The following is a 26966-nucleotide window of genomic DNA, read 5'->3' on the forward strand; positions in this document are numbered from 1 at the left end:
AAATTTTGCCCGGTTTGGAAAATCCTTCACAATTTTCTCAAAACGCCCCAACTGTGCTTGATTTTGCTCATTTCTGACTAAGTCCGCCCCCCTGGCCCCTTTTAGCAAGGTTTGGGAAAATCCGCATTTTTGACTTTTTCGACTCTACCGGCCCTGTCTTTTTTTTCAATTTTTGCCCACTTTGGAAAATCCTTCACAATTTTCACAAAACGCCCCAACTGTGCTTGATTTTGCTCCTTTCTGACTCAGTCCGCCCCCCTGGCCCCTTTTAGCAAAGATTTGGGAAAATCCGCATTTTTGACTTTTTCGACACTACCGGCCCTGTCGTTTTTTTCAATTTTTGCCCACTATGGAAAATCCTTCACAGTTTTCACAATACGCCCCAACTGTGCTTGATTTTGCTCGTTTTTCACTCAGCCCCCCCCTCTGGCCTCTTTAAGCAAATTTTGTGAAAATCCCCATTTTTGACTTTTTCGACACTACCGGCCCTGTCTTTTTTTTCAAATTTTACCCGGTTTGGAAAATCCTTCACAATTTTCCCAAAACGCCCCAACTGTGCTTGATTTTGCTCCTTTCTGACTCAGTCCGCCCCCCTGGCCCCTTTTAGCAAGGTTTGGGAAAATCCCCATTTTTGACTTTTTCGACACTACCGGCCCTGTCTTTTTTTTCAATTTATGCCCGGTTTGGAAAATCCTTCACAATTTTCACAAAACGCCCCAACTGTGCTTGATTTTGCTCGTTTTTCAATCAGCCCGCCCCTCTGGCCCCTTTTAGCAAAAATTTGGGAAAATCCCAATTTTTGACTTTTTCGACACTACCGGACCTGTCGTTTTTTTCAAATTTTGCCCACTTTGGAAAATCCCTCACAATTTTCTCAAAACGCCCCAACTGTGCTTGATTTTGCTCCTTTCTGACTCAGTCCACCCCCTGGCACCTTTTAGCAAGGTTTGTGAAAATCCCCATTTTTGACTTTTTCGACACTACCGGCCCTGTCGTTTTTTTCAAATTTTACCCGGTTTGGAAAATCCTTCCCAATTTTCACAAAACGCCCCAACTGTGCTTGATTTTGCTCGTTTTTCAATAAGCCCTCCCCCTGGCCCCTTTTAGCAAAGATTTGGGAAAATCCGCATTTTTGACTTTTTCGACACTACCGGCCCTGTCGTTTTTTTCAAATTTTGCCCGGTTTGGAAAATACTTCACAATTTTCCCAAAACGCCCCAACTATGCTTGATTTTGCTCCTTTCTTACTTAGTCCGCCCCCCTGGCACCTTTTAGCAAGGTTTGTGAAAATCCCCATTTTTGACTTTTTCGACACTACCGGCCCTGTCGTTTTTTAAAATTTTTGCCCACTTTGGAAAATCCTTCACAATTTTCACAAAACGCCCCAACTGTGCTTGATTTTGCTCCTTTTTCACCCAGCCCCCTGGCCCCTTTTAGCAAAGATTTGGGAAAATCCGCATTTTTGACTTTTTCGACACTACCGGCCCTGTCGTTTTTTTCAAATTTTGCCCGGTTTTGAAAATCCTTCACAATTTTCCAAAAACGCCCCAACTGTGCTTGATTTTGCTCCTTTCTTACTTAGTCCGCCCCCCTGGCCCCTTTTAGCAAGGTTTTGGAAAATCCCCATTTTTGACTTTTTCGACACTACCGGACCTGTCGTTTTTTTCAAATTTTGCCCGGTTTGGAAAATCCTTCACAATTTTCTCAAAACGCCCCAACTGTGCTTGATTTTGCTCATTTCTGACTCAGTCCGCCCCCCTGGCCCCTTTTAGCAAGGTTTGGGAAAATCCCCATTTTTGACTTTTTCGACACTACCGGCCCTGTCTTTTTTTCAAATTTTGCCCGGTTTGGAAAATCCTTCACAATTTTCACAAAACGCCCCAACTGTGCTTGATTTTGCTCGTTTTTCAATCAGCCCGCCCCTCTGGCCCCTTTTAGCAAAAATTTGGGAAAATCCCAATTTTTGACTTTTTCGACACTACCGGACCTGTCGTTTTTTTCAAATTTTGCCCACTTTGGAAAATCCCTCACAATTTTCTCAAAACGCCCCAACTGTGCTTGATTTTGCTCCTTTCTGACTCAGTCCACCCCCTGGCACCTTTTAGCAAGGTTTGTGAAAATCCCCATTTTTGACTTTTTCGACACTACCGGCCCTGTCGTTTTTTTCAAATTTTACCCGGTTTGGAAAATCCTTCCCAATTTTCACAAAACGCCCCAACTGTGCTTGATTTTGCTCGTTTTTCAATAAGCCCTCCCCCTGGCCCCTTTTAGCAAAGATTTGGGAAAATCCGCATTTTTGACTTTTTCGACACTACCGGCCCTGTCGTTTTTTTCAAATTTTGCCCGGTTTGGAAAATCCTTCACAATTTTCCCAAAACGCCCCAACTATGCTTGATTTTGCTCCTTTCTTACTTAGTCCGCCCCCCTGGCACCTTTTAGCAAGGTTTGTGAAAATCCCCATTTTTGACTTTTTCGACACTACCGCCCCTGTCGTTTTTTTCAATTTTTGCCCACTTTGGAAAATCCTTCACAATTTTCACAAAACGCCCCAACTGTGCTTGATTTTGCTCCTTTTTCACCCAGCCCCCCCCTCTGGCCTCTTTAAGCAAAGTTTGGGAAAATCCCCATTTTTGACTTTTTCGACACTACCGACCCTGTCGTTTTTTTCAAATTTTGCCCGTTTTGGAAAATCCTTCACAATTTTCTCAAAACGCCCCAACTGTGCTTGATTTTGCTCATTTCTGACTAAGTCCGCCCCCCTGGCCCCTTTTAGCAAGGTTTGGGAAAATCCGCATTTTTGACTTTTTCGACACTACCCGGCCCTGTCTTTTTTTTCAATTTTTGCCCACTTTGGAAAATCCTTCACAATTTTCACAAAACGCCCCAACTGTGCTTGATTTTGCACGTTTTTCAATAAGCCCGCCCCCTGGCCCCTTTTAGCAAAGATTTGGGAAAATCCGCATTTTTGACTTTTTCGACACTACCGGCCCCGTCGCTTTTTTTCAAATTTTGCCCGGTTTTGAAAATCCTTCACAATTTTCCCAAAACGCCCCAACTGTGCTTGATTTTGCTCCTTTCTTACTTAGTCCGCCCCCCTGGCCCCTTTTAGCAAGGTTTTGGAAAATCCCCTTTTTTGACTTTTTCGACACTACCGGACCTGTCGTTTTTTTCAAATTTTGCCCGGTTTGGAAAATCCTTCACAATTTTCTCAAAACGCCCCAACTGTGCTTGATTTTGCTCATTTCTGACTCAGTCCGCCCCCCTGGCCCCTTTTAGCAAGGTTTGGGAAAATCCCCATTTTTGACTTTTTCGACACTACCGGCCCTGTCGTTTTTTAAAATTTTTGCCCACTTTGGAAAATCCTTCACAATTTTCACACAACACCCCAACTGTGCTTGATTTTGCTCCTTTTTCACCCAGCCCCCCCCTCTGGCCTCTTTAAGCAAAGTTTGGGAAAATCCCCATTTTTGACTTTTTCGACACTACCGGACCTGTCGTTTTTTTCAAATTTTACCCGGTTTGGAAAATCCTTCACAATTTTCCCAAAACGCCCCAACTGTGCTTGATTTTGCTCATTTCTGACTAAGTCCGCCCCCCTGGCCCCTTTTAGCAAGGTTTGGGAAAATCCGCATTTTTGACTTTTTCGACACTACCGGCCCTGTCTTTTTTTTCAATTTTTGCCCACTTTGGAAAATCCTTCACAATTTTCACAAAACGCCCCAACTGTGCTTGATTTTGCACGTTTTTCAATAAGCCCGCCCCCTGGCCCCTTTTAGCAAAGATTTGGGAAAATCCGCATTTTTGACTTTTTCGACACTACCGGCCCTGTCGTTTTTTCAAATTTTGCCCGGTTTGGAAAATCCTTCACAATTTTCACAAAACGCCCCAACTGTGCTTGATTTTGCTCGTTTTTCAATCAGCCCGCCCCCTGGCCCCTTTTAGCAAATATTTGGGAAAATCCCAATTTTTGACTTTTTCGACAGTACCGGACCTGTCGTTTTTTTCAAATTTTGCCCACTTTGGAAAATCCTTCACAATTTTCTCAAAACGCCCCAACTGTGCTTGATTTTGCTCCTTTCTGACTCAGTCCACCCCCTGGCACCTTTTAGCAAGGTTTGTGAAAATCCCCATTTTTGACTTTTTCGACACTACCGGCCCTGTCGTTTTTTTCAAATTTTGCCCGGTTTGGAAAATCCTTCACAATTTTCCCAAAATGCCCCAACTGTGCTTGATTTTGCTCCTTTCTGACTCAGTCCGCCCCCCTGGCCCGTTTAAGCAAGGTTTGGGAAAATCCCAATTTTTGACTTTTTCGACACTACCGTACCGGTCGTTTTTTTCAAATTTTGCCCACTTTGGAAAATCCTTCACAATTTTCACACAACGCCCCAACTGTGCTTGATTTTGCTCCTTTCTCACTCAGTCCGCCCCCCTGGCCCGTTTTAGCAAGGTTTGGGAAAATCCCAATTTTTGACTTTTTCGACACTACCGTACCTGTCGTTTTTTTCAAATTTTGCCCACTTTGGAAAATCCTTCACAATTTTCACACAACGCCCCAACTGTGCTTGATTTTGCTCCTTTCTCACTCAGCCCGCCCCCCTGGCCCCTTTTAGCAAGGATTTGGGAAAATCCCCATTTTTGACTTTTTCGACACTACCGGCCCTGTCGTTTTCTATCAAATTTTGCCCGGTTTGGAAAATCCTTCACAATTTTCCCAAAACGCCCCAACTGTGCTTGATTTTGCTCCTTTTTCACCCAGCCCCCCCCCTCTGGCCTCTTTAAGCAAAGTTTGGGAAAATCCCCATTTTTGACTTTTTCGACACTACCGGCACTGCCGTTTTTTTCAAATTTTGCCCGGTTTGGTAAATCCTTCACAATTTTCCCAAAACGCCCCAACTGTGCTTGATTTTGCTCCTTTCTGACTCAGTCCGCCCCCCTGGCCCCTTTTAGCAAGGTTTGGGAAAATCCCCATTTTTGACTTTTTCGACACTACCGGACCTGTCGTTTTTTTCAAATTTTGCCCGGTTTGGAAAATCCTTCACAATTTTCTCAAAACGCCCCAACTGTGCTTGATTTTGCTCATTTCTGACTCAGTCCGCCCCACTGGCCCCTTTTAGCAAGGTTTGGGACAATCCGCATTTTTGACTTTTTCGACACTACCGGCCCTGTCGTTTTTTTCAATTTTTGCCCGGTTTGGAAAATCCTTCACAATTTTCACACAACGCCCCAACTGTGCTTGATTTTGCTCCTTTCTCACTCAGCCCGCCCCCCTGGCCCCTTTTAGGAAGGATTTGGGAAAATCCCCATTTTTTACTTTTTCGACACTACCGAACCCTGTCGTTTTTTTCAAATTTTGCCCGGTTTGGAAAATCCTTCACAATTTTCCCAAAACGCCCCAACTGTGCTTGATTTTGCTCCTTTCTGACTCAGTCCGCCCCCCTGGTCCCTTTTAGCAAGGTTTGGGAAAATCCCCATTTTTTACTTTTTCGACACTACCGGCCCTGTCTTTTTTTTCAAATTTATGCCCGGTTTGGAAAATCCTTCACAATTTTCTCAAAACGCCCCAACTGTGCTTGATTTTGCTCATTTCTGACTCAGTCCGCCCCCCTGGCCCCTTTTAGCAAGGATTTGGGAAAATCCCCATTTTTGACTTTTTCGACACTACCGGCCCTGTCGTTTTTTTCAAATTTTGCCCGGTTTGGAAAATCCTTCACAATTTTCCCAAAACGCCCCAACTGTGCTTGATTTTGCTCCTTTCTGACTCAGTCCACCCCCTGGCACCTTTTAGCAAGGTTTGGGAAAATCCCCATTTTTGACTTTTTCGACACTACCGGCCCTGTCTTTTTTTTCAGATTTTACCCGGTTTGGAAAATCCTTCACAATTTTCACAAAACGCCCCAACTGTGCTTGATTTTACTCGTTTTTCAATAAGCCCGCCCCCTGGCCCCTTTTAGCAAGGATTTGGGAAAATCCGCATTTTTGACTTTTTCGACACTACCGGCCCTGTCGTTTTTTTCAAATTTTGCCCGGTTTGGAAAATCCTTCACAATTTTCTCAAAACGCCCCAACTGTGCTTGATTTAGCTCCTTTCTGACTCAGTCCACCCCCTGGCACCTTTTAGCAAGGTTTGTGAAAATCCCCATTTTTGACTTTTTCGACACTACCGCCCCTGTCGTTTTTTTCAATTTTTGCCCACTTTGGAAAATCCTTCAAAATTGTCATAAAAAAAAACCCCAACTGTGCTTGATTTTGCTCGTTTTTCACCCAGCCCCCCCGTCTGGCCTCTTTAAGCAAAGTTTGGGAAAATCCCCATTTTTGACTTTTTCGACACTACCGGCACTGTCGTTTTTTTCAAATTTTGCCCGGTTTGGAAAATCCTTCACAATTATCCCAAAACGCCCCAACTGTGCTTGATTTTGCTCCTTTCTGACTCAGTCCGCCCCCCTGGCCCCTTTTAGCAAGGTTTGGGAAAATCCCCATGTTTGACTTTTTCGACACTACCGGCCCTGTCTTTTTTTCAAATTTTACCCGGTTTGGAAAATCCTTCACAATTTTCACAAAACGCCCCAACTGTGCTTGATTTTGCTCGTTTTTCACTCAGCCCCCCCCTTGGCCTCTTTAAGCAAATTTTGTGAAAATCCCCATTTTTGACTTTTTCGACACTACCGGCCCTGTCGTTTTTTTCAAATTTTGCCCACTTTGGAAAATCCTTCACAATTTTCTCAAAACGCCCCAACTGTGCTTGATTTTGCTCCTTTCTGACTCAGTCCACCCCCTGGCACCTTTTAGCAAGGTTTGGGAAAATCCCCATTTTTGACTTTTTCGACACTACCGGCCCTGTCTTTTTTTCAAATTTTGCCCGGTTTGGAAAATCCTTCACAATTTTCACAAAACGCCCCCACTGTGCTTGATTTTGCTCCTTTCTGACTCAGTCCGCCCCCCTGGCCCGTTTTAGCAAGGTTTGGGAAAATCCCAATTTTTGACTTTTTCGACACTACCGTACCTGTCGTTTTTTTCAAATTTTGCCCACTTTGGAAAATCCTTCACAATTTTCACAAAACGCCCCAACTGTGCTTGATTTTGCTCCTTTTTCACCCAGCCCCCCCCTCTGGCCTCTTTAAGCAAAGTTTGGGAAAATCCCCATTTTTGACTTTTTCGACACTACCGGCACTGCCGTTTTTTTCAAATTTTGCCCGGTTTGGTAAATCCTTCACAATTTTCCCAAAACGCCCCAACTGTGCTTGATTTTGCTCCTTTCTGACTCAGTCCGCACCCCTGGCCCCTTTTAGCAAGGTTTGGGAAAATCCCCATTTTTGACTTTTTCGACACTACCGGCCCTGTCGTTTTTTTCAAATTTTGCCCGGTTTTGAAAATCCTTCACAATTTTCCCAAAACGCCCCAACTGTGCTTGATTTTGCTCCTTTCTTACTTAGTCCGCCCCCCTGGCCCCTTTTAGCAAGGTTTTGGAAAATCCCCATTTTTGACTTTTTCGACACTACCGGACCTGTCGTTTTTTTTCAAATTTTGCCCGGTTTGGAAAATCCTTCACAATTTTCTCAAAACGCCCCAACTGTGCTTGATTTTGCTCATTTCTGACTCAGTCCGCCCCCCTGGCCCCTTTTAGCAAGGTTTGGGAAAATCCCCATTTTTGACTTTTTCGACACTACCGGCCCTGTCGTTTTTTAAAATTTTTGCCCACTTTGGAAAATCCTTCACAATTTTCACACAACACCCCAACTGTGCTTGATTTTGCTCCTTTTTCACCCAGCCCCCCCCTCTGGCCTCTTTAAGCAAAGTTTGGGAAAATCCCCATTTTTGACTTTTTCGACACTACCGGACCTGTCGTTTTTTTCAAATTTTACCCGGTTTGGAAAATCCTTCACAATTTTCCCAAAACGCCCCAACTGTGCTTGATTTTGCTCATTTCTGACTAAGTCCGCCCCCCTGGCCCCTTTTAGCAAGGTTTGGGAAAATCCGCATTTTTGACTTTTTCGACACTACCGGCCCTGTCTTTTTTTTCAATTTTTGCCCACTTTGGAAAATCCTTCACAATTTTCACAAAACGCCCCAACTGTGCTTGATTTTGCACGTTTTTCAATAAGCCCGCCCCCTGGCCCCTTTTAGCAAAGATTTGGGAAAATCCGCATTTTTGACTTTTTCGACACTACCGGCCCTGTCTTTTTTTCAAATTTTGCCCGGTTTGGAAAATCCTTAACAATTTTCACAAAACGCCCCAACTGTGCTTGATTTTGCTCCTTTTTCAATCAGCCCGCCCCCTGGCCCCTTTTAGCAAATATTTGGGAAAATCCCAATTTTTGACTTTTTCGACAGTACCGGACCTGTCGTTTTTTTCAAATTTTGCCCACTTTGGAAAATCCTTCACAATTTTCTCAAAACGCCCCAACTGTGCTTGATTTTGCTCCTTTCTGACTCAGTCCACCCCCTAGCACCTTTTAGCAAGGTTTGTGAAAATCCCCATTTTTGACTTTTTCGACACTACCGGCCCTGTCGTTTTTTTCAAATTTTGCCCGGTTTGGAAAATCCTTCACAATTTTCCCAAAATGCCCCAACTGTGCTTGATTTTGCTCCTTTCTGACTCAGTCCGCCCCCCTGGCCCGTTTTAGCAAGGTTTGGGAAAATCCCAATTTTTGACTTTTTCGACACTACCGTACCTGTCGTTTTTTTCAAATTTTGCCCACTTTGGAAAATCCTTCACAATTTTCACACAACGCCCCAACTGTGCTTGATTTTGCTCCTTTCTCACTCAGTCCGCCCCCCTGGCCCGTTTTAGCAAGGTTTGGGAAAATCCCAATTTTTGACTTTTTCGACACTACCGTACCTGTCGTTTTTTTCAAATTTTGCCCACTTTGGAAAATCCTTCACAATTTTCACACAACGCCCCAACTGTGCTTGATTTTGCTCCTTTCTCACTCAGCCCGCCCCCCTGGCCCCTTTTAGCAAGGATTTGGGAAAATCCCCATTTTTGACTTTTTCGACACTACCGGCCCTGTCGTTTTCTATCAAATTTTGCCCGGTTTGGAAAATCCTTCACAATTTTCCCAAAACGCCCCAACTGTGCTTGATTTTGCTCCTTTTTCACCCAGCCCCCCCCTCTGGCCTCTTTAAGCAAAGTTTGGGAAAATCCCCATTTTTGACTTTTTCGACACTACCGGCACTGCCGTTTTTTTCAAATTTTGCCCGGTTTGGTAAATCCTTCACAATTTTCCCAAAACGCCCCAACTGTGCTTGATTTTGCTCCTGTCTGACTCAGTCCGCCCCCCTGGCCCCTTTTAGCAAGGTTTGGGAAAATCCCCATTTTTGACTTTTTCGACACTACCGGACCTGTCGTTTTTTTCAAATTTTGCCCGGTTTGGAAAATCCTTCACAATTTTCTCAAAACGCCCCAACTGTGCTTGATTTTGCTCATTTCTGACTCAGTCCGCCCCCCTGGCCCCTTTTAGCAAGGATTTGGGAAAATCCCCATTTTTGACTTTTTCGACACTACCGGCCCTGTCGTTTTTTTCAAATTTTGCCCGGTTTGGAAAATCCTTCACAATTTTCCCAAAACGCCCCAACTGTGCTTGATTTTGCTCCTTTCTGACTCAGTCCGCCCCCCTGGCCCCTTTTAGCAAGGTTTGGGAAAATCCCCATTTTTGACTTTTTCGACACTACCGGCCCTGTAGTTTTTTTCAAAATTTTGCCCACTTTGGAAAATCCTTCACAATTTTCTCAAAACGCCCCAACTGTGCTTGATTTTGCTCCTTTCTGACTCAGTCCACCCCCTGGCACCTTTTAGCAAGGTTTGGGAAAATCCCCATTTTTGACTTTTTCGACACTACCGGCCCTGTCTTTTTTTTCAAATTTTACCCGGTTTGGAAAATCCTTCACAATTTTTACAAAACGCCCCAACTGTGCTTGATTTTACTCGTTTTTCAATAAGCCCGCCCCCTGGCCCCTTTTAGCAAGGATTTGGGAAAATCCGCATTTTTGACTTTTTCGACACTACCGGCCCTGTCGTTTTTTTCAAATTTTGCCCGGTTTGGAAAATCCTTCACAATTTTCTCAAAACGCCCCAACTGTGCTTGATTTAGCTCCTTTCTGACTCAGTCCACCCCCTGGCACCTTTTAGCAAGGTTTGTGAAAATCCCCATTTTTGACTTTTTCGACACTACCGCCCCTGTCGTTTTTTTCAATTTTTGCCCACTTTGGAAAATCCTTCAAAATTGTCATAAAAAAAAAGCCCCAACTGTGCTTGATTTTGCTCGTTTTTCACCCAGCCCCCCCCTCTGGCCTCTTTAAGCAAAGTTTGGGAAAATCCCCATTTTTGACTTTTTCGACACTACCGGCACTGTCGTTTTTTTCAAATTTTGCCCGGTTTGGAAAATCCTTCACAATTTTCCCAAAACGCCCCAACTGTGCTTGATTTTGCTCCTTTCTGACTCAGTCCGCCCCCCTGGCCCCTTTTAGCAAGGTTTGGGAAAATCCCCATTTTTGACTTTTTCGACACTACCGGCCCTGTCTTTTTTTTCAAATTTTACCCGGTTTGGAAAATCCTTCACAATTTTCACAAAACGCCCCAACTGTGCTTGATTTGGCTCGTTTTTCACTCAGCCCCCCCCCTTGGCCTCTTTAAGCAAATTTTGTGAAAATCCCCATTTTTGACTTTTTCGACACTACTGGCCCTGTCGTTTTTTTCAAATTTTGCCCACTTTGGAAAATCCTTCACAATTTTCTCAAAACGCCCCAACTGTGCTTGATTTTGCTCCTTTCTGACTCAGTCCACCCCCTGGCACCTTTTAGCAAGGTTTGGGAAAATCCCCATTTTTGACTTTTTCGACACTACCGGCCCTGTCTTTTTTTCAAATTTTGCCCACTATGGAAAATCCTTCACAATTTTCACAAAACGCCCCCACTGTGCTTGATTTTGCTCCTTTCTGACTCAGTCCGCCCCCCTGGCCCGTTTTAGCAAGGTTTGGGAAAATCCCAATTTTTGACTTTTTCGACACTACCGTACCTGTCGTTTTTTTCAAATTTTGCCCACTTTGGAAAATCCTTCACAATTTTCACAAAACGCCCCAACTGTGCTTGATTTTGCTCCTTTTTCACCCAGCCCCCCCCTCTGGCCTCTTTAAGCAAAGTTTGGGAAAATCCCCATTTTTGACTTTTTCGACACTACCGGCACTGCCGTTTTTTTCAAATTTTGCCCGGTTTGGTAAATCCTCACAATTTTCCCAAAACGCCCCAACTGTGCTTGATTTTGCTCCTTTCTGACTCAGTCCGCACCCCTGGCCCCTTTTAGCAAGGTTTGGGAAAATCCCCATTTTTGACTTTTTCGACACTACCGGCCCTGTCGTTTTTTTCAATTTTTGCCCACTTTGGAAAATCCTTCACAATTTTCACACAACGCCCCAACTGTGCTTGATTTTGCTCCTTTCTGACTCAGCCCGCCCCCCTGGCCCCTTTTAGCAAGGTTTGGGAAAATCCCCATTTTTGACTTTTTCGACACTACCGGCCCTGTCGTTTTTTTCAATTTTTGCCCACTATGGAAAATCCTTCACAATTTTCACAAAACGCCCCAACTGTGCTTGATTTTGCTCGTTTTTCACTCAGCCCCCCCCCTCTGGCCTCTTTAAGCAAATTTTGTGAAAATCCCCATTTTTGACTTTTTCGACACTACCGGCCCTGTCGTTTTTTTCAAATTTTGCCCGGTTTGGAAAATCCTTCACAATTTTCACAAAACGCCCCAACTGTGCTTGATTTTGCTCCTTTTTCACCCAGCCCCCCCCTCTGGCCTCTTTAAGCAAAGTTTGGGAAAATCCCCATTTTTGACTTTTTCGACACTACCGGCACTGCCGTTTTTTTCAAATTTTGCCCGGTTTGGTAAATCCTTCACAATTTTCCCAAAACGCCCCAACTGTGCTTGATTTTGCTCCTTTCTGACTCAGTCCGCACCCCTGGCCCCTTTTAGCAAGGTTTGGGAAAATCCCCATTTTTGACTTTTTCGACACTACCGGCCCTGTCGTTTTTTTCAATTTTTGCCCACTTTGGAAAATCCTTCACAATTTTCACACAACGCCCCAACTGTGCTTGATTTTGCTCCTTACTGACTCAGCCCGCCCCCCTGGCCCCTTTTAGCAAGGTTTGGGAAAATCCCCATTTTTGACTTTTTCGACACTACCGGCCCTGTCGTTTTTTTCAATTTTTGCCCACTATGGAAAATCCTTCACAATTTTCACAAAACGCCCCAACTGTGCTTGATTTTGCTCGTTTTTCACTCAGCCCCCCCCTCTGGCCTCTTTAAGCAAAGTTTGGGAAAATCCCCATTTTTGACTTTTTCGACACTACCGGCACTGTCGTTTTTTTCAAATTTTGCCCGGTTTGGAAAATCCTTCACAATTTCCCCAAAACGCCCCAACTGTGCTTGATTTTGCTCCTTTCTGACTCAGTCCGCCCCCCTGGCCCCTTTTAGCAAGGTTTGGGAAAATCCCCATTTTTGACTTTTTCGACACTACCGGCCCTGTCTTTTTTTTCAAATTTTACCCGGTTTGGAAAATCCTTCACAATTTTCACACAACGCCCCAACTGTGCTTGATTTTGCTCGTTTTTCACTCAGCCCCCCCCCTCTGGCCTCTTTAAGCAAATTTTGTGAAAATCCCCATTTTTGACTTTTTCGACACTACCGGCCCTGTCGTTTTTTTCAAATTTTGCCCACTTTGGAAAATCCTTCACAATTTTCTCAAAACGCCCCAACTGTGCTTGATTTTGCTCCTTTCTGACTCAGTCCACCCCCTGGCACCTTTTAGCAAGGTTTGGGAAAATCCCCATTTTTGACTTTTTCGACACTACCGGCCCTGTCTTTTTTTCAAATTTTGCCCTGTTTGGAAAATCCTTCACAATTTTCACAAAACGCCCCCACTGTGCTTGATTTTGCTCGTTTTTCAATCAGCCCGCCCCCTGGCCCCTTTTAGCAAAAATTTGGGAAAATCCCCATTTTTGACTTTTTCGACACTACCGGCACTGTCGTTTTTTTCAAATTTTGCCCGGTTTGGAAAATCCTTCACAATTTTCCCAAAACGCCCCAACTGTGCTTGATTTTGCTCCTTTCTGACTCAGTCCGCCCCCCTGGCCCCTTTTAGCAAGGTTTGGGAAAATCCCCATTTTTGACTTTTTCGACACTACCGGCCCTGTCTTTTTTTTCAAATTTTACCCGGTTTGGAAAATCCTTCACAATTTTCACAAAACGCCCCAACTGTGCTTGATTTGGCTCGTTTTTCACTCAGCCCCCCCCCCTTGGCCTCTTTAAGCAAATTTTGTGAAAATCCCCATTTTTGACTTTTTCGACACTACTGGCCCTGTCGTTTTTTTCAAATTTTGCCCACTTTGGAAAATCCTTCACAATTTTCTCAAAACGCCCCAACTGTGCTTGATTTTGCTCCTTTCTGACTCAGTCCACCCCCTGGCACCTTTTAGCAAGGTTTGGGAAAATCCCCATTTTTGACTTTTTCGACACTACCGGCCCTGTCTTTTTTTCAAATTTTGCCCGGTTTGGAAAATCCTTCACAATTTTCACAAAACGCCCCCACTGTGCTTGATTTTGCTCCTTTCTGACTCAGTCCGCCCCCCTGGCCCGTTTTAGCAAGGTTTGGGAAAATCCCAATTTTTGACTTTTTCGACACTACCGTACCTGTCGTTTTTTTCAAATTTTGCCCACTTTGGAAAATCCTTCACAATTTTCACAAAACGCCCCAACTGTGCTTGATTTTGCTCCTTTTTCACCCAGCCCCCCCCTCTGGCCTCTTTAAGCAAAGTTTGGGAAAATCCCCATTTTTGACTTTTTCGACACTACCGGCACTGCCGTTTTTTTCAAATTTTGCCCGGTTTGGTAAATCCTTCACAATTTTCCCAAAACGCCCCAACTGTGCTTGATTTTGCTCCTTTCTGACTCAGTCCGCACCCCTGGCCCCTTTTAGCAAGGTTTGGGAAAATCCCCATTTTTGACTTTTTCGACACTACCGGCCCTGTCGTTTTTTTCAATTTTTGCCCACTTTGGAAAATCCTTCACAATTTTCACACAACGCCCCAACTGTGCTTGATTTTGCTCCTTTCTGACTCAGCCCGCCCCCCTGGCCCCTTTTAGCAAGGTTTGGGAAAATCCCCATTTTTGACTTTTTCGACACTACCGGCCCTGTCGTTTTTTTCAATTTTTGCCCACTATGGAAAATCCTTCACAATTTTCACAAAACGCCCCAACTGTGCTTGATTTTGCTCGTTTTTCACTCAGCCCCCCCCTCTGGCCTCTTTAAGCAAAGTTTGGGAAAATCCCCATTTTTGACTTTTTCGACACTACCGGCACTGTCGTTTTTTTCAAATTTTGCCCGGTTTGGAAAATCCTTCACAATTTTCCCAAAACGCCCCAACTGTGCTTGATTTTGCTCCTTTCTGACTCAGTCCGCCCCCCTGGCCCCTTTTAGCAAGGTTTGGGAAAATCCCCATTTTTGACTTTTTCGACACTACCGGCCCTGTCTTTTTTTTCAAATTTTACCCGGTTTGGAAAATCCTTCACAATTTTCACACAACGCCCCAACTGTGCTTGATTTTGCTCGTTTTTCACTCAGCCCCCCCCCTCTGGCCTCTTTAAGCAAATTTTGTGAAAATCCCCATTTTTGACTTTTTCGACACTACCGGCCCTGTCGTTTTTTTCAAATTTTGCCCACTTTGGAAAATCCTTCACAATTTTCTCAAAACGCCCCAACTGTGCTTGATTTTGCTCCTTTCTGACTCAGTCCACCCCCTGGCACCTTTTAGCAAGGTTTGGGAAAATCCCCATTTTTGACTTTTTCGACACTACCGGCCCTGTCTTTTTTTCAAATTTTGCCCGGTTTGGAAAATCCTTCACAATTTTCACAAAACGCCCCCACTGTGCTTGATTTTGCTCGTTTTTCAATCAGCCCGCCCCCTGGCCCCTTTTAGCAAAAATTTGGGAAAATCCCCATTTTTGACTTTTTCGACACTACCGGCCCTGTCGTTTTTTTCAAATTTTGCCCGGTTTGGAAAATCCTTCACAATTTTCCCAAAATGCCCCAACTGTGCTTGATTTTGCTCCTTTCTGACTCAGTCCGCCCCCCTGGCCCGTTTTAGCAAGGTTTGGGAAAATCCCAATTTTTGACTTTTTCGACACTACCGTACCTGTCGTTTTTTTCAAATTTTGCCCACTTTGGAAAATCCTTCACAATTTTCACAAAACGCCCCAACTGTGCTTGATTTTGCTCCTTTTTCACCCAGCCCCCCCCCTCTGGCCTCTTTAAGCAAAGTTTGGGAAAATCCCCATTTTTGACTTTTTAGACACTACCGGCACTGCCGTTTTTTTCAAATTTTGCCCGGTTTGGAAAATCCTTCACAATTTTCTCAAAACGCCCCAACTGTGCTTGATTTTGCTCCTTTCTGACTCAGTCCGCACCCCTGGCCCCTTTTAGCAAGGTTTGGGAAAATCCCCATTTTTGACTTTTTCGACACTACCGGCCCTGTCGTTTTTTTCAATTTTTGCCCACTTTGGAAAATCCTTCACAATTTTCACACAACGCCCCAACTGTGCTTGATTTTGCTCCTTTCTGACTCAGCCCGCCCCCCTGGCCCCTTTTAGCAAGGTTTGGGAAAATCCCCATTTTTGACTTTTTCGACACTACCGGCCCTGTCGTTTTTTTCAATTTTTGCCCACTATGGAAAATCCTTCACAATTTTCACAAAACGCCCCAACTGTGCTTGATTTTACTCGTTTTTCAATAAGCCCGCCCCCTGGCCCCTTTTAGCAAGGATTTGGGAAAATCCGCATTTTTGACTTTTTCGACACTACCGGCCCTGTCGTTTTTTTCAAATTTTGCCCACTTTGGAAAATCCTTCACAATTTTCTCAAAACGCCCCAACTGTGCTTGATTTAGCTCCTTTCTGACTCAGTCCACCCCCTGGCACCTTTTAGCAAGGTTTGTGAAAATCCCCATTTTTGACTTTTTCGACACTACCCGCCCCTGTCGTTTTTTTCAATTTTTGCCCACTTTGGAAAATCCTTAAAAATTGTCATAAAAAAAAGCCCCAACTGTGCTTGATTTTGCTCGTTTTTCACCCAGCCCCCCCCCTCTGGCCTCTTTAAGCAAAGTTTGGGAAAATCCCCATTTTTGACTTTTTCGACACTACCGGCACTGTCGTTTTTTTCAAATTTTGCCCGGTTTGGAAAATCCTTCACAATTTTCCCAAAACGCCCCAACTGTGCTTGATTTTGCTCCTTTCTGACTCAGTCCGCCCCCCTGGCCCCTTTTAGCAAGGTTTGGGAAAATCCCCATTTTTGACTTTTTCGACACTACCGGCCCTGTCTTTTTTTTCAAATTTTACCCGGTTTGGAAAATCCTTCACAATTTTCACAAAACGCCCCAACTGTGCTTGATTTTGCTCGTTTTTCACTCAGCCCCCCCCCTCTGGCCTCTTTAAGCAAATTTTGTGAAAATCCCCATTTTTGACTTTTTCGACACTACCGGCCCTGTCGTTTTTTTCAAATTTTGCCCACTTTGGAAAATCCTTCACAATTTTCTCAAAACGCCCCAACTGTGCTTGATTTTGCTCCTTTCTGACTCAGTCCACCCCCTGGCACCTTTTAGCAAGGTTTGGGAAAATCCCCATTTTTGACTTTTTCGACACTACCCGGCCCTGTCTTTTTTTCAAATTTTGCCCGGTTTGGAAAATCCTTCACAATTTTCACAAAACGCCCCAACTGTGCTTGATTTTGCTCCTTTTTCACCCAGCCCCCCCCTCTGGCCTCTTTAAGCAAAGTTTGGGAAAATCCCCATTTTTGACTTTTTCGACACTACCGGCACTGCCGTTTTTTTCAAATTTTGCCCGGTTTGGTAAATCCTTCACAATTTTCCCAAAACGCCCCAACTGTGCTTGATTTTGCTCCTTTCTGACTCAGTCCGCACCCCTGGCCCCTTTTAGCAAGGTTTGGGAAAATCCCCATTTTTGACTTTTTCGACACTACCGGCCCTGTCGTTTTTTTCAATTTTTGCCCACTTTGGAAAATCCTTCACAATTTTCACACAACGCCCCAACTGTGCTTGATTTTGCTCCTTTCTGACTCAGCCCGCCCCCCTGGCCCCTTTTAGCAAGGTTTGGGAAAATCCCCATTTTTGACTTTTTCGACACTACCGGCCCTGTCGTTTTTTTCAATTTTTGCCCACCATGGAAAATCCTTCACAATTTTCACAAAACGCCCCAACTGTGCTTGATTTTGCTCGTTTTTCACTCAGCCCCCCCCTCTGGCCTCTTTAAGCAAAGTTTGGGAAAATCCCCATTTTTGACTTTTTCGACACTACCGGCACTGTCGTTTTTTTCAAATTTTGCCCGGTTTGGAAAATCCTTCACAATTTTCCCAAAACGCCCCAACTGTGCTTGATTTTGCTCCTTTCTGACTCAGTCCGCCCCCCTGGCCCCTTTTAGCAAGGTTTGGGAAAATCCCCATTTTTGACTTTTTCGACACTACCGGCCCTGTCTTTTTTTTCAAATTTTACCCGGTTTGGAAAATCCTTCACAATTTTCACACAACGCCCCAACTGTGCTTGATTTTGCTCGTTTTTCAATCAGCCCGCCCCCTGGCCCCTTTTAGCAAAAATTTGGGAAAATCCCCATTTTTGACTTTTTCGACACTACCGGCCCTGTCGTTTTTTTCAAATTTTGCCCGGTTTGGAAAATCCTTCACAATTTTCCCAAAATGCCCCAACTGTGCTTGATTTTGCTCCTTTCTGACTCAGTCCGCCCCCCTGGCCCGTTTTAGCAAGGTTTGGGAAAATCCCAATTTTTGACTTTTTCGACACTACCGTACCTGTCGTTTTTTTCAAATTTTGCCCACTTTGGAAAATCCTTCACAATTTTCACAAAACGCCCCAACTGTGCTTGATTTTGCTCCTTTTTCACCCAGCCCCCCCCCTCTGGCCTCTTTAAGCAAAGTTTGAGAAAATCCCCATTTTTGACTTTTTAGACACTACCGGCACTGCCGTTTTTTTCAAATTTTGCCCGGTTTGGAAAATCCTTCACAATTTTCTCAAAACGCCCCAACTGTGCTTGATTTTGCTCCTTTCTGACTCAGTCCGCACCCCTGGCCCCTTTTAGCAAGGTTTGGGAAAATCCCCATTTTTGACTTTTTCGACACTACCGGCCCTGTCGTTTTTTTCAATTTTTGCCCACTTTGGAAAATCCTTCACAATTTTCACACAACGCCCCAACTGTGCTTGATTTTGCTCCTTTCTGACTCAGCCCGCCCCCCTGGCCCCTTTTAGCAAGGTTTGGGAAAATCCCCATTTTTGACTTTTTCGACACTACCGGCCCTGTCGTTTTTTTCAATTTTTGCCCACTATGGAAAATCCTTCACAATTTTCACAAAACGCCCCAACTGTGCTTGATTTTACTCGTTTTTCAATAAGCCCGCCCCCTGGCCCCTTTTAGCAAGGATTTGGGAAAATCCGCATTTTTGACTTTTTCGACACTACCGGCCCTGTCGTTTTTTTCAAATTTTGCCCACTTTGGAAAATCCTTCACAATTTTCTCAAAACGCCCCAACTGTGCTTGATTTAGCTCCTTTCTGACTCAGTCCACCCCCTGGCACCTTTTAGCAAGGTTTGTGAAAATCCCCATTTTTGACTTTTTCGACACTACCGCCCCTGTCGTTTTTTTCAATTTTTGCCCACTTTGGAAAATCCTTAAAAATTGTCATAAAAAAAAGCCCCAACTGTGCTTGATTTTGCTCGTTTTTCACCCAGCCCCCCCCCTCTGGCCTCTTTAAGCAAAGTTTGGGAAAATCCCCATTTTTGACTTTTTCGACACTACCGGCACTGTCGTTTTTTTCAAATTTTGCCCGGTTTGGAAAATCCTTCACAATTTTCCCAAAACGCCCCAACTGTGCTTGATTTTGCTCCTTTCTGACTCAGTCCGCCCCCCTGGCCCCTTTTAGCAAGGTTTGGGAAAATCCCCATTTTTGACTTTTTCGACACTACCGGCCCTGTCTTTTTTTTCAAATTTTACCCGGTTTGGAAAATCCTTCACAATTTTCACAAAACGCCCCAACTGTGCTTGATTTTGCTCGTTTTTCACTCAGCCCCCCCCCTCTGGCCTCTTTAAGCAAATTTTGTGAAAATCCCCATTTTTGACTTTTTCGACACTACCGGCCCTGTCGTTTTTTTCAAATTTTGCCCACTTTGGAAAATCCTTCACAATTTTCTCAAAACGCCCCAACTGTGCTTGATTTTGCTCCTTTCTGACTCAGTCCACCCCCTGGCACCTTTTAGCAAGGTTTGGGAAAATCCCCATTTTTGACTTTTTCGACACTACCGGCCCTGTCTTTTTTTCAAATTTTGCCCGGTTTGGAAAATCCTTCACAAGTTTCACAAAACGCCCCAACTGTGCTTGATTTTGCTCCTTTTTCACCCAGCCCCCCCCTCTGGCCTCTTTAAGCAAAGTTTGGGAAAATCCCCATTTTTGACTTTTTCGACACTACCGGCACTGCCGTTTTTTTCAAATTTTGCCCGGTTTGGTAAATCCTTCACAATTTTCCCAAAACGCCCCAACTGTGCTTGATTTTGCTCCTTTCTGACTCAGTCCGCACCCCTGGCCCCTTTTAGCAAGGTTTGGGAAAATCCCCATTTTTGACTTTTTCGACACTACCGGCCCTGTCGTTTTTTTCAATTTTTGCCCACTTTGGAAAATCCTTCACAATTTTCACACAACGCCCCAACTGTGCTTGATTTTGCTCCTTTCTGACTCAGCCCGCCCCCCTGGCCCCTTTTAGCAAGGTTTGGGAAAATCCCCATTTTTGACTTTTTCGACACTACCGGCCCTGTCGTTTTTTTCAATTTTTGCCCACCATGGAAAATCCTTCACAATTTTCACAAAACGCCCCAACTGTGCTTGATTTTGCTCGTTTTTCACTCAGCCCCCCCCTCTGGCCTCTTTAAGCAAAGTTTGGGAAAATCCCCATTTTTGACTTTTTCGACACTACCGGCACTGTCGTTTTTTTCAAATTTTGCCCGGTTTGGAAAATCCTTCACAATTTTCCCAAAACGCCCCAACTGTGCTTGATTTTGCTCCTTTCTGACTCAGTCCGCCCCCCTGGCCCCTTTTAGCAAGGTTTGGGAAAATCCCCATTTTTGACTTTTTCGACACTACCGGCCCTGTCTTTTTTTTCAAATTTTACCCGGTTTGGAAAATCCTTCACAATTTTCACACAACGCCCCAACTGTGCTTGATTTTGCTCGTTTTTCAATCAGCCCGCCCCCTGGCCCCTTTTAGCAAAAATTTGGGAAAATCCCCATTTTTGACTTTTTCGACACTACCGGCCCTGTCGTTTTTTTCAAATTTTGCCCGGTTTGGAAAATCCTTCACAATTTTCCCAAAATGCCCCAACTGTGCTTGATTTTGCTCCTTTCTGACTCAGTCCGCCCCCCTGGCCCGTTTTAGCAAGGTTTGGGAAAATCCCAATTTTTGACTTTTTCGACACTACCGTACCTGTCGTTTTTTTCAAATTTTGCCCACTTTGGAAAATCCTTCACAATTTTCACAAAACGCCCCAACTGTGCTTGATTTTGCTCCTTTTTCACCCAGCCCCCCCCCTCTGGCCTCTTTAAGCAAAGTTTGAGAAAATCCCCATTTTTGACTTTTTAGACACTACCGGCACTGCCGTTTTTTTCAAATTTTGCCCGGTTTGGAAAATCCTTCACAATTTTCTCAAAACGCCCCAACTGTGCTTGATTTTGCTCCTTTCTGACTCAGTCCGCACCCCTGGCCCCTTTTAGCAAGGTTTGGGAAAATCCCCATTTTTGACTTTTTCGACACTACCGGCCCTGTCGTTTTTTTCAATTTTTGCCCACTTTGGAAAATCCTTCACAATTTTCACACAACGCCCCAACTGTGCTTGATTTTGCTCCTTTCTGACTCAGCCCGCCCCCCTGGCCCCTTTTAGCAAGGTTTGGGAAAATCCCCATTTTTGACTTTTTCGACACTACCGGCCCTGTCGTTTTTTTCAATTTTTGCCCACTATGGAAAATCCTTCACAATTTTCACAAAACGCCCCAACTGTGCTTGATTTTGCTCGTTTTTCACTCAGCCCCCCCCTCTGGCCTCTTTAAGCAAATTTTGTGAAAATCCCCATTTTTGACTTTTTCGACACTACCGGCCCTGTCGTTTTTTTCAAATTTTGCCCGGTTTGGAAAATCCTTCACAATTTTCACACAACGCCCCAACTGTGCTTGATTTTGCTCCTTTCTCACTCAGCCCGCCCCCCTGGCCCCTTTTAGCAAGGATTTGGGAAAATCCCCATTTTTGACTTTTTCGACACTACCGGCCCTGTCGTTTTTTTCAAATTTTGCCCGGTTTGGAAAATCCTTCACAATTTTCCCAAAACGCCCCAACTGGCTTGATTTTGCTCCTTTCTGACTCAGTCCACCCCCCTGGCCCCTTTTAGCAAGGTTTGGGAAAATCCCCATTTTTGACTTTTTCGACACTACCGGCCCTGTCTTTTTTTTCAAATTTATGCCCGGTTTGGAAAATCCTTCACAATTTTCTCAAAACGCCCCAACTGTGCTTGATTTTGCTCATTTCTGACTCAGTCCGCCCCCCTGGCCCCTTTTAGCAAGGATTTGGGAAAATCCCCATTTTTGACTTTTTCGACACTACCGGCCCTGTCGTTTTTTTCAATTTTTGCCCACTATGGAAAATCCTTCACAATTTTCCCAAAACGCCCCAACTGTGCTTGATTTTGCTCGTTTTTCAATAAGCCAGCCCCCTGGCCCCTTTTAGCAAGGATTTGGGAAAATCCACATTTTTGACTTTTTCGACACTACCGGCCCTGTCGTTTTTTTCAAATTTTGCCCGGTTTGGAAAATCCTTCACAATTTTTTCAAAACGCCCCAACTGTGCTTGATTTAGCTCCTTTCTGACTCAGTCCACCCCCTGGCACCTTTTAGCAAGGTTTGTGAAAATCCCCATTTTTGACTTTTTCGACACTACCGCCCCTGTCGTTTTTTTCAATTTTTGCCCACTTTGGAAAATCCTTCAAAATTGTCATAAAAAAATGCCCCAACTGTGCTTGATTTTGCTCGTTTTTCACCCAGCCCCCCCCTCTGGCCTCTTTAAGCAAAGTTTGGGAAAATCCACATTTTTGACTTTTTCGACACTACCGGCACTGTCGTTTTTTTTCAAATTTTGCCCGGTTTGGAAAATCCTTCACAATTTTCCCAAAACGCCCCAACTGTGCTTGATTTTGCTCCTTTCAGACTCAGTCCGCCCCCCTGGCCCCTTTTAGCAAGGTTTGGGAAAATCCCCATTTTTGACTTTTTCGACACTACCGGCCCTGTCTTTTTTTTCAAATTTTACCCGGTTTGGAAAATCTTTCACAATTTTCACAAAACGCCCCAACTGTGCTTGATTTTGCTCGTTTTTCACTCAGCCCCCCCCTCTGGCCTTTTTAAGCAAATTTTGTGAAAATCCCCATTTTTGACTTTTTCGACACTACCGTACCTGTCGTTTTTTTCAAATTTTGCCCACTTTGGAAAATCCTTCACAATTTTCACAAAACGCCCCAACTGTGCTTGATTTTGCTCCTTTTTCACCCAGCCCCCCCCTCTGGCCTCTTTAAGCAAAGTTTGGGAAAATCCCCATTTTTGACTTTTTCGACACTACCGGCACTGCCGTTTTTTTCAAATTTTGCCCGGTTTGGTAAATCCTTCACAATTTTCCCAAAACGCCCCAACTGTGCTTGATTTTGCTCCTTTCTGACTCAGTCCGCACCCCTGGCCCCTTTTAGCAAGGTTTGGGAAAATCCCCATTTTTGACTTTTTCGACACTACCGGCCCTGTCGTTTTTTTCAATTTTTGCCCACTTTGGAAAATCCTTCACAATTTTCACACAACGCCCCAACTGTGCTTGATTTTGCTCCTTTCTGACTCAGCCCGCCCCCCTGGCCCCTTTTAGCAAGGTTTGGGAAAATCCCCATTTTTGACTTTTTCGACACTACCGGCCCTGTCGTTTTTTTCAATTTTTGCCCACTATGGAAAATCCTTCACAATTTTCACAAAACGCCCCAACTGTGCTTGATTTTGCTTGTTTTTCACTCAGCCCCCCCCTCTGGCCTCTTTAAGCAAATTTTGTGAAAATCCCCATTTTTGACTTTTTCGACACTACCGGCCCTGTCGTTTTTTTCAAATTTTGCCCGGTTTGGAAAATCCTTCACAATTTTCACACAACGCCCCAACTGTGCTTGATTTTGCTCCTTTCTCACTCAGCCCGCCCCCCTGGCCCCTTTTAGCAAGGATTTGGGAAAATCCCCATTTTTGACTTTTTCGACACTACCGGCCCTGTCGTTTTTTTCAAATTTTGCCCGGTTTGGAAAATCCTTCACAATTTTCCCAAAACGCCCCAACTGTGCTTGATTTTGCTCCTTTCTGACTCAGTCCACCCCCTGGCACCTTTTAGCAAGGTTTGTGAAAATCCCCATTTTTGACTTTTTCGACACTACCGGCCCTGTCGTTTTTTTCAATTTTTGCCCACTTTGGAAAATCCTTCACAATTTTCACACAACGCCCCAACTGTGCTTGATTTTGCTCCTTTTTCACCCAGCCCCCCCCTCTGGCCTCTTTAAGCAAAGTTTGGGAAAATCCCCATTTTTGACTTTTTCGACACTACCAGCACTGTCGTTTTTTTCAAATTTTGCCCGGTTTGGAAAATCCTTCACAATTTTCCCAAAACGCCCCAACTGTGCTTGATTTTGCTCCTTTTTCACCCAGCCCCCCCCTCTGGCCTCTTTAAGCAAAGTTTGGGAAAATCCCCATTTTTGACTTTTTCGACACTACCAGCACTGTCGTTTTTTTCAAATTTTGCCCGGTTTGGAAAATCCTTCACAATTTTCCCAAAACGCCCCAACTGTGCTTGATTTTGCTCCTTTTTCACCCAGCCCCCCCCTCTGGCCCCTTTTAGCAAGGTTTGGGAAAATCCCCATTTTTGACTTTTTCGACACTACCGGCCCTGTCTTTTTTTCAAATTTTGCCCGGTTTGGAAAATCCTTCACAATTTTCACAAAACGCCCCAACTGTGCTTGATTTTGCTCGTTTTTCAATCAGCCCGCCCCCTGGCCCCTTTTAGCAAAAATTTGGGAAAATCCCCATTTTTGACTTTTTTCGACACTACCGGCCCTGTCGTTTTTTTCAAATTTTGCCCGGTTTGGAAAATCCTTCACAATTTTCCCAAAACGCCCCAACTGTGCTTGATTTTGCTCCTTTCTGACTCAGTCCGCCCCCCTGGCCCGTTTTAGCAAGGTTTGGGAAAATCCCAATTTTTGACTTTTTCGACACTACCGGACCTGTCGTTTTTTTCAAATTTTGCCCACTTTGGAAAATCCTTCACAATTTTCTCAAAACGTCCCAACTGTGCTTGATTTTGCTCCTTTCTGACTCAGTCCACCCCCTGGCACCTTTTAGCAAGGTTTGTGAAAATCCCCATTTTTGACTTTTTCGACACTACCCGCCCCTGTCGTTTTTTTCAATTTTTGCCCTCTTTGGAAAATCCTTCACAATTTTCACAAAACGCCCCAACTGTGCTTGATTTTGCTCCTTTTTCACACAGCCCCCCCCTCTGGCCTCTTTAAGCAAAGTTTGGGAAAATCCCCATTTTTGACTTTTTCGACACTACCGGCACTGTCGTTTTTTTCAAATTTTGCCCGGTTTGGAAAATCCTTCACAATTTTCCCAAAACGCCCCAACTGTGCTTGATTTTGCTCCTTTCTGACTCAGTCCGCCCCCCTGGCCTGTTTTAGCAAGGTTTGGGAAAATCCCAATTTTTGACTTTTTCGACACTACCGGACCTGTCGTTTTTTTCAAATTTTGCCCACTTTGGAAAATCCTTCACAATTTTCTCAAAACGCCCCAACTGTGCTTGATTTTGCTCCTTTCTGACTCAGTCCACCCCCTGGCACCTTTTAGCAAGGTTTGTGAAAATCCCCATTTTTGACTTTTTCGACACTACCGGCACTGTCGTTTTTTTCAAATTTTGCCCGGTTTGGAAAATCCTTCACAATTTTCACAAAACGCCCCAACTGTGCTTGATTTTGCTCCTTTTTCACCCAGCCCCCCCCTCTGGCCTCTTTAAGCAAAGTTTGGGAAAATCCCCATTTTTGACTTTTTCGACACTACCGGCCCTGTCTTTTTTTCAAATTTTGCCCGATTTGGAAAATCCTTCACAATTTTCACAAAACGCCCCAACTGTGCTTGATTTTGCTCGTTTTTCAATCAGCCCGCCCCCCTGGCCCCTTTTAGCAAAAATTTGGGAAAATCCCAATTTTTGACTTTTTCGACACTACCGGACCTGTCGTTTTTTTCAAATTTTGCCCACTTTGGAAAATCCTTCACAATTTTCTCAAAACGCCCCAACTGTGCTTGATTTTGCTCCTTTCTGACTCAGTCCACCCCCTGGCACCTTTTAGCAAGGTTTGTGAAAATCCCCATTTTTGACTTTTTCGACACTACCGGCCCTGTCGTTTTTTTCAATTTTTGCCCACTTTGGAAAATCCTTCACAATTTTCACACAACGCCCCAACTGTGCTTGATTTTGCTCCTTTTTCACCCAGCCCCCCCCTCTGGCCTCTTTAAGCAAAGTTTGGGAAAATCCCCATTTTTGACTTTTTCGACACTACCAGCACTGTCGTTTTTTTCAAATTTTGCCCGGTTTGGAAAATCCTTCACAATTTTCCCAAAACGCCCCAACTGTGCTTGATTTTGCTCCTTTCTTACTTAGTCCGCCCCCTGGCCCCTTTTAGCAAGGTTTGGGAAAATCCCCATTTTTGACTTTTTCGACACTACCGGCCCTGTCTTTTTTTTCAAATTTTACCCGGTTTGGAAAATCCTTCACAATTTTCCCAAAACGCCCCAACTGTGCTTGATTTTGCTCCTTTCTGACTCAGTCCGCCCCCTGGCCCCTTTTAGCAAGGTTTGGGAAAATCCCCATTTTTGACTTTTTCGACACTACCGGCCCTGTCTTTTTTTCAAATTTTGCCCGGTTTGGAAAATCCTTCACAATTTTCACAAAACGCCCCAACTGTGCTTGATTTTGCTCGTTTTTCAATCAGCCCGCCCCCTGGCCCCTTTTAGCAAAAATTTGGGAAAATCCCCATTTTTGACTTTTTCGACACTACCGGCCCTGTCGTTTTTTTCAAATTTTGCCCGGTTTGGAAAATCCTTCACAATTTTCCCAAAACGCCCCAACTGTGCTTGATTTTGCTCCTTTCTGACTCAGTCCACCCCCTGGCACCTTTTAGCAAGGTTTGTGAAAATCCCCATTTTTGACTTTTTCGACACTACCGCCCCTGTCGTTTTTTTCAATTTTTGCCCTCTTTGGAAAATCCTTCACAATTTTCACAAAACGCCCCAACTGTGCTTGATTTTGCTCCTTTTTCACACAGCCCCCCCCTCTGGCCTCTTTAAGCAAAGTTTGGGAAAATCCCCATTTTTGACTTTTTAGACACTACCGGCACTGTCGTTTTTTTCAAATTTTGCCCGGTTTGGAAAATCCTTCACAATTTTCCCAAAACGCCCCAACTGTGCTTGATTTTGCTCCTTTCTGACTCAGTCCGCCCCCCTGGCCCGTTTTAGCAAGGTTTGGGAAAATCCCCATTTTTGACTTTTTCGACACTACCGGCCCTGTCGTTTTTTTCAAATTTTGCCCGGTTTGGAAAATCCTTCACAATTTTCTCAAAACGCCCCAACTGTGCTTGATTTTGCTCATTTCTGACTCAGTCCGCCCCCCTGGCCCCTTTTAGCAAGGTTTGGGAAAATCCGCATTTTTGACTTTTTCGACACTACCGGCCCTGTCGTTTTTTTCAATTTTTGCCCACTTTGGAAAATCCTTCACAATTTTCTCAAAACGCCCCAACTGTGCTTGATTTTGCTCCT

Source organism: Scomber scombrus, chromosome 4 (assembly GCF_963691925.1).
Source record: "Scomber scombrus chromosome 4, fScoSco1.1, whole genome shotgun sequence".
NCBI classification, from domain to species: Eukaryota; Metazoa; Chordata; class Actinopteri; order Scombriformes; family Scombridae; genus Scomber; species Scomber scombrus.